Source organism: Pogona vitticeps, chromosome 3 (genome assembly GCF_051106095.1).
Source record: "Pogona vitticeps strain Pit_001003342236 chromosome 3, PviZW2.1, whole genome shotgun sequence".
NCBI lineage: Eukaryota > Metazoa > Chordata > Lepidosauria > Squamata > Agamidae > Pogona > Pogona vitticeps.
In genome coordinates this window covers 232056279-232064108 of record NC_135785.1, presented here as the reverse complement: position 1 = coordinate 232064108, position 7830 = coordinate 232056279, and positions in this window count along the sequence as shown.

Below are 7830 nucleotides of genomic sequence, written 5' to 3'. Positions count from 1 at the left end.
CATGGAAAACAAACCTCTACAGAGATGTCTTCACTTATACAGTACTCATTTATTAAAATTCAATTCTATAAAAAAAAGTCTATGAATTTGGGATATTGTGTTTCTCTATTCACAATTCAAAATGCCAGGAAATAGCCTGATACTGCTGCACAATATTATACCAGTGTTGCCAGCCGGAAAAAGCATTACATAGCAAAGGAAAGCCTGAATGTTAACACCAATGCCAACAGTTAAGATGATCTCTTCTGCTCATTACCATTCACACTTGTTCAAAATCAACCCTGACAATTGCTTTGTGTTTGGGTGAGAAGTGATTTATTGATGACAAAAAAAAGGAGTCAGCTTGCTTGATGTCACTTTGTGAATCGCAGTAACAATTAAACAACTGACCACATGGAAGAAAGTGTTCAAATCATCCTGGCTTGAAAAAAAGTATAAACCAGCAGCAACAGAAAAAAAAAACCTCCATGTCAAGAATAAAACAGACCAGAGTGATTCAAATTGGCTTTTGCATCAAATGATCAGTTTAAAAATGCAAATTCTTCCACTGTGCACCCACAGCAAATCCTGAAGTAACTGACTGTGTAGTTGCAGCCTTTGGTTTTTGTTGTTGCTGTTGGCAACTCAATTTCAGTTACTTAGCATATGCATAAATGTAGGTTTGTCTGGAATATTTACACTTAAATATTAAAAGTAGGGGGAGAATAATGGTTATCATTGCCATAAACTCTGTATTCTTACTGAATTACAATACTGTATAAGTAGTATTCTGTTAATAGAAAGTTATACTGTAATTCTCTTTGTCTTTTTTGATTATGTAACATCTTAACGGTTCAGATTCAATTTTATTGACTGTTTCCAGACTAAAAATTTGTAATTACAGTTCCTAGAGCAAGTCCATTCTGCTTCCTAAGGGTTGCCAGAAAGTAAGACTCCATTTTGACCCATAATAGATGGAAAAGGAAGATGAGCAAGGAGATTGAGAAGAACAAGGGTCAGAAGTATCTGTGGTTGCCTCACCTTCCATGATCTTATAATTCTTTAATACTTTCAATTCAGTTGTACTATTTCGGTGAAGCAGACTGGATAACTCAGTCAGTTGGGTACCTGGCTGCAGAGCCAAAATCAGGAAGTTGGTCCCCCCCTTGTGCTCCTGGAGAACAGCCAGCCTGTTTAGCCTTGGGCAACCTGTCCAGTCCCAGAGCACCACTAGAAGAAGGAAACGGTAGAAAGGGTTGCTATAAGTCAGAATTGACCTGGTGGCATGTAATTTATTTATTTTTACTTTCTCATTTCCTAGCCTTTGAAGAAAATGTGCATATAAATGTGTTACCTAGTCACATCGTCTTGTAAATATACCTTCCATGTGATTTTTAAATTCAAGGAAAACTCACTTTGATATACTGAAGTTTCCTGCATCTTTTACTTTTCTAAAATGTGTTCCCTCAGCCCCTGTATATAAAATATAATTTTGATCTGATTCCTGAAGTTCTATGATTGTCCACTTGGTGTCTCAGTTACATCATAAAGAAGCAATCAGCATACTCATATGGAAAGGTAAGGATCCCTGGCAGAGGAAAGTTTCATTTATGAGAATTACTGCAGTGAGATACAGCCTGAATTTATCACAGCAGAAGCAAATGTTCGTAAAACATGGAGTAGTGCTACTCAAAATGGTGTGGACCAGCCATCAGTCATTGCTCTGTAGCAAGCTGCCAGGAAGTACAGATTTCCTACTAGATATATTGTCTTTTTTAAACAACATTTTCAGTAAAAGATAAATAATTTTAAATATTTTTCCATAGCCCCCAAGCTGGCAACCTTATGCTTGTCCCCAACACACAGGTAAAAAAAAAAATCCTTCCTGGATCAAAGCCCTAGTTGCCACATTCTATTACAACTGTGACTTAAGAAGAGAGAACGTAACTCTTTTTGTAGTGAAGCTAGTAAGTTTTACCTACTTCTATAGTTATAGATCACAAGCTGAATACAAGCCATCAGTTCAATGGGATGAAAAAAACTGAAATGCTATTTTAGAATGCATGAACAAGGGAGCTGGAAATTAAGAGACTGCAGCTTGTAATGAAAGCCAGCAAATTCATGGTATTAAAAGAATTTGGAGTGACTTTTCTTTATTCTTATCAGATTGTTGTGCAATATAAAATTATGAACACATATGTAATATAGGGAAAATTCAAACCAAATTAATGACACTATTTTTGAGCAGAAGTGGACTACTTCAATGTTTGTTTGTTTGTTTGTTTATTGCACTTATATACCGCCCATCTAGACATAGTCTACTCTGGGCAGCTCACAATTTACAAGATTAAAAACAGCTAATATATCATGACAGTTTTACAGCATTATACAATGAAATCAATAGTTCAAGATGGGAAGAAGAAATTTAAGTAGTGCCTGGAGGGAAGGCCTGTTTGAATAACCAGGTCTTAAGTAGGTTTTTTTAAATGCCCAGCGAGGGGGCCAAACGGATCTCGGAAGGGAGTTTGTTCCAGAGAGAAGGAGCCACTGCCGAGAAGGCCCGGTGTCTTGTTTTTTCTTTTAGGACCTCCCTCGGCATTAGGCTCCTCAATTGCCCCTCCTGACTGGATCGAGTGGTACGGGTAGATCTAGGTGGGAGAAGGTGTTCCGTCAAGTATCGAGGCCCTAAACCATCTAGGGCAGGGGTGTCAAACACAAGGCCCGCGGGCCAAATCCGGCCCGCCAGATCTCGTCTGATGGCCCGCGGAGCCGCTGCCAGCCTTGCAGCCTCCCCCTTTTTTTTCCAATGAATTTACTCCGTGCCTGCACGGAGTACAGTGGTGCCCCGCACAGCGAGGTTAATCCATTCTGGATTAACCTTCGCTGTGGGAAACATCACACTACGGAACACAAAAAGGCATTGGAACGCATTAAACAGCGTTTAATGCGTTCCAATGCCATAGAATACTCACCGTTGTGCAATGTTTCCCAGGGGCCGGCAGCCATTTTCGCGCCCTCCCCTCGCACAACGAGGGCGCCAAAATGGCTGCCATCAGCTGTCCGGCAGGTCCAAAATGGCCGCCGGAACAGCCGAAAGGGGCCGGGGCGCAGCGTTTTCGCGCCCTTGGTAAGCAAGGGGAGCGCGCGAAAACGCTGCCAGAAGCCCCAAAATGGTTGCACGCAGCCATTTCGGGGCTTCCGCAGCGTTTTTGCACGCTCCCCTTGCTTACCAAGGGCGCGAAAACGCTGCACCCCGGCCCCTTTCGGCTGTTCCGGTGGCCATTTTGAAGCCGCGGAACAGCTGATTGTCGGGTCACAAAGCGAAGGTCGGTAAGCGAGCAGCTTACCGACCTTCGTTCTGCGATTTCCCGCCTATACAGGCACCGTTTTGCAATCGCATTTGCGATCGCAAAAACGGCCTTGTAGAGCAAATTCATCGCTCTACGAGGCGCCCGTTGTGCGAGGCACCACTGTAAATTCATTTAAAAAATGGCTCAAGTTAACCTACAGATACAACCGGCCCTTTGATGGGGACCAAACTGCTGATGCGGCCCCCGATGAATTTGAATTTGTCACCCCTGATCTAGGGCTTTGTATGTAATCATTAAAACTTCAAAATCAACAAGGAAGCATACGGGCAACCAATACAAGGTGGCCAGGGTGGGAATGATATGTTGGTGTTTCCTCACTCCACTGAGAAATCTGGCCATCGCATTCTGCACCATTTGGTCAATGCCATTTTTTTTTTTGCAAGCAGAGCCGTTCGTCGCCTTCAGAGCTCTCAAAGGGCTTTCCCCCGACATCGGAGGAAGCCCTTTGAAAACTCTGAAGGCAAAAAGGCAGGGAGAAAGGGCGGGAAATTCGAATTTCCTGCCCTTTCTCCCTGCCTGTTTACCTTCGGAGTTTTCAAAGGGCTTTCCGCCTGACATCAGAGGAAGCACTTTGAGAGCTCCGAAGGTGCCAATCGCCTTTCTCTCCCACCCCGCAGCTTCTCCCAAAGGGCTGCTCCCAATGGCTTTGCAGATCACATTCCCCCCCACGTGGCTTTTCTGCTGCTGCAAAAGCCATTGGGAGCAGCCCTTAAGGAGAAGCCGTGGGGTGGGAGAGAAAGGTGATCCAGCCTTTCCCCCCCCCCATGCTCGGAAGAACGGACAACACTCGCATGTCCTGGCAAGCTGGGTCCTGGGAACTCCCTCGAGTTCAGGAAGAAGAAGGTGGGGCATGGGAAGGAGGGCGCTTACTCTTGGGTAAACCCCTCAGCCCCGAACTGAGTGAGGCTTGCTCACCAGAAAACCCACCAAAGATCACGGCGGAGCCCTGGCCCGGCAGCAGCAGTCGAGGTAAGGTGCTGCTTTTTCCTTTTTTCTTTTTCAGGGTGGGCTGGTGAGGTTGTTTTTTGCAGGCCCAGGGGCTTGCAATGTTTGGTGCTTTATAAATGTGTGTGTGTGTGTGTGCTTTATAAGTGTGTGTGTGTGTGTGTGTGTGTGTGTACCAAGGTCCCTTGGGGAACAGGTTCACTTCACCCAGTACCTTCCCTTCAACGTCTACTTCAATCAAAGGTAATGTCTCTTCGTCTCCCCTCTCCAAGTCTGAGGGGTCGCTCCCCTCAGCATAGGGGTCCCAGGGTCCGGTAAAGACTTCTTCCGGCGAGCCTCCTTCAGTCGCCATGCCCTCCTTTCCCTTTCCTCTTGTTCCACTTTCTCCTTTTCCTCCCTCAAACATCTTCTCCACTCCCTAGCCTCTTTCTCACCCCAGTATGACGGTCTGGGGGGTAAATCTCTTCTCCTGTAATCTGCCTCCTCACGAGGCACCCTCACCCTCTCACTTCTCCCTGTCCATGGATCCTCTACCCAGATCCACTCCCATCCCCCTGGTATCTTGTCTCTCTCCTGCTCCACCTCCCTGTGCCCTGCCTCTATCAACAGTCTCTCAGATACTTCAGTTCCCGCCTTTTCTAGCTGGGTCTGTGTAGCGACAGAGATTCTCATCATCCCCTGTTCCTGTGTCTACCCCCTGGTGTCTGACCGCAGCGTGTGAAGTCAGAGCTGCTGTCTGGGTCTCGCGTTCTCTTTTAACTGAGGATGATACTCCAGTGAGGACTTCTATTGTCTCGCCTCTGGTCTCACAGTGTGTGTGTGTGTGTATGTATATATATATATATATACATACATACATACATACATACATACATACATACATACATACATACATACATACAAACAATGCGGATTTGTCGTTAAACGAAGCGCCCGTTAAGCGAGGCACCACTGTATGTATGTATGTATGTATGTATGTATGTATGTATGTATGTATGTATGTATGTATGTATGTGTATGTATATGTATATGTATATGTATATGTATATGTATATGTATATGTATTTTTTTTATTCCGCCGGAACGGATTAACGGGGTTTCAATGCATTCCTATGGGAAATGGGAAATCGACTTACGAACTTTTCAATTTACGAATGCTGTTCCAGAACGGATTAAGTTCGTAAGTTGAGGGTTGACTGTATTATTAGCCCAAGACTACATGCAGTGAGAGAAGCAGTGTCATTATCTAATTTCTAAGTTAAAAAGCACCCCTCATATACACACATACACATTTGATTTTAGAGCAGTCCGAATAAAAGCAGTGTTATTTGCATGGATGAAAAATCAGGTACTAGAACAAAGTATGCAGAATAAATAGCCTGTAAAATTTCATCATTTAATCAACACCTGTAAGAAGACTTTTATGGTCTACAGGGGCAGGGTAAAAATCAAATAAATAAATAAATAAAATATTATTAGTTAAGCATTTCTCAATTAAAAATATTATTACTCCAACAGCATTGTCCTTAGGTGAAATGGACACATTTTTCCCTTTCTATGATGGTGATTTATCTAGCATTCAAAAGCATCTTTATTTTCTCAGATTGACAATAATGACAAGTAGCCAGATCTAAATGAAGGAACTATGCTGAAGTTACATCAAATTTGGTTCATGGCTGAAATGCTTGGGTAGCACTTGGCAAGTAACATGCTACCACCATCCAGTCCAGGTTATTGGTGCACACAAAGAAATGCTTTTTGGTTCTTGGTTTTTAAAAAGCCTAGTGTGCAACTCCATATCTGCATGTCCATGGACAGGAAAGGTAAAAAAATTGGCTGGTTGTAGGGGTGGTGAGGGTTTCCTATGGCAGGTCACAGAAATGGAAATGGAAATAAAGGAATAAGGATCAAGAAAAGAACGGGAAGGAGGGAGCTGCTAGAAATTAGTCATTGTAGTCCCTTGAGAGGAAAACCTTTTAACACCCACTGATCCAATAATCTGAAGCAGATTCGGTCTATCACTGCATACTACACTGACAGATCCACTTCAAAGTGAAGTTTTCTCTGAAAGCAACAGGAAAACCTGGAGCAAAGAGGATTAGTGCTAGATTGTTCTTCTGTGTCATATGAGGGGAAGCAACCTCAGTGCATATCCTGGCTCAGTGGGTTTTAGGATGTAGAACATGGATCTCCCAAGTCTCAGTCCAGCACTCTAAACAACCGCCACACTGACCCCAATCTTGTTTCTTGCTTTGTTTCTTTGCAATGACAGTTTCAGTCAGGAGTTTAATCATTGTAATTCAACAACTGTACTAAATGTAGAAGAACTGGTAATTCAAAAGCCCTCTTGTACTTATTTCAGAAAAAAAGGGCTCCAGGAATAATGTATTTGAGGGGTTTTGCCTCCGTTCCCCTTGGTAATGTTTGCAAAAATGAGAATTTTGAAAAGATATTACAGTGGCATAAAGAGAATCCAACTTTTTAGTTCATATGCAAATACACTGCTGTTATGGCAATCAATTTTTCCCTAACCAGAGCAAATCTGCTGCTAAGGAGTTGAACAGGTTTACACTTATGAATGGCCAATGTGTTTCTTTATTCTTTTTGGTGGAACAAATGCCAAAGAATTGCTGTATTTCAGTGTAAGCCGTTATGGAGCCCTACTATGTGATCGTCACCTTAAACAAAGCCAAGCATGGCAAGATCTCTTGTTCATAATCAGTTAAATTTTGTTCATTTTGACAGTGAAACACTTTGTTAATAATGGAGGTTTTGCAAAGAGTGAAGTTCTGCAGAGTGAGGTTCAGTCTGAATAAGAAAACTGACAGGCTGAAAAGCTTTTAATTTCAGGGAGGAAAATTAACAGGATCCACAACAAGAGGAACGGGGAATGAGCATAAAAGGAATTGTCAGAAGAATGTGAACTTAAATAGGGCAGCTGTCTATACAGCTTTTTGAGCCACCATAATAGATCCCAGGATAAAAATAAATGAATGCATTAGGAAAATATCACAAGTCTCCACTGACCATCTGCTTAGTTTTTAACATTTTGCACTCTCCCAGACTCACAATGGTAGAAGTTGAATCTTGACAAATGATATAGAAAGATTGCATGGTCATGGAATGTATTACTTGCATGCTTTAATTACTGGAAAAATCTATGCTGAAATTCCATCCATCCTGAGCAAGCAAGATTTTCTCAGCGTGATTACAGTAAAATCTTCAGAAATATTTCTTAAAACCAACTGTTATGAGCACATCTGATTATTGAGTAAACATCTTTGGCTACCACATTCTAAGCATGTCATATTGTCAAAGTATTTCCAGGAAGAAACCTAATATGGTTAAAACTGCTATGAGAATAATTTCCTTTCAAGACTTACTAGAGTTAATGAGGCAGGGGAAAAGACATAGATGGGGTCTAAAAGATTAAGGGGAAAATGTAAGTGAAATGCAAATTTTGTTGCAAGCTACCTTGTGTGCACCATGAAGCCTATACAGAGTGAACACATATGTGCACACAGAGTGGTTCCCC